Genomic DNA, 387 nt, shown 5'->3' on the forward strand with positions numbered 1-387 from the left:
AAGTTATACGCAGTAACTTTACAATATTAAACAGTTATCTCTTTAAAAGAAAATTAATAACCACAAAATAAGCGGTTTTATTAGTCGCTATTTTCCCCTTTAATATAAAGCAGAAACCCGAAAACTATCCCATTTGCTTCGGCTATTGGATAGATTATCGTACACTTTAGGTCGTCGTACAATCTAGCCAAACCATCGTACACCTTGGATTATCGTAAAATTTGCCAAAATTATCGTACCCTGCTTTCTACGTATACCACATACCACCCCATAAACCTACCCATGAGAGTCCTCCGTTCGCCTGAATAATGCCTATCTCACGGGCATAGTTATTATCACGAGAGCATAATATGCCTTAGTTTCGCCTCCGAGAATTCACAATAGCAA

Source organism: Penaeus monodon, chromosome 31, assembly GCF_015228065.2.
Source record: "Penaeus monodon isolate SGIC_2016 chromosome 31, NSTDA_Pmon_1, whole genome shotgun sequence".
Classification (NCBI taxonomy): domain Eukaryota; kingdom Metazoa; phylum Arthropoda; class Malacostraca; order Decapoda; family Penaeidae; genus Penaeus; species Penaeus monodon.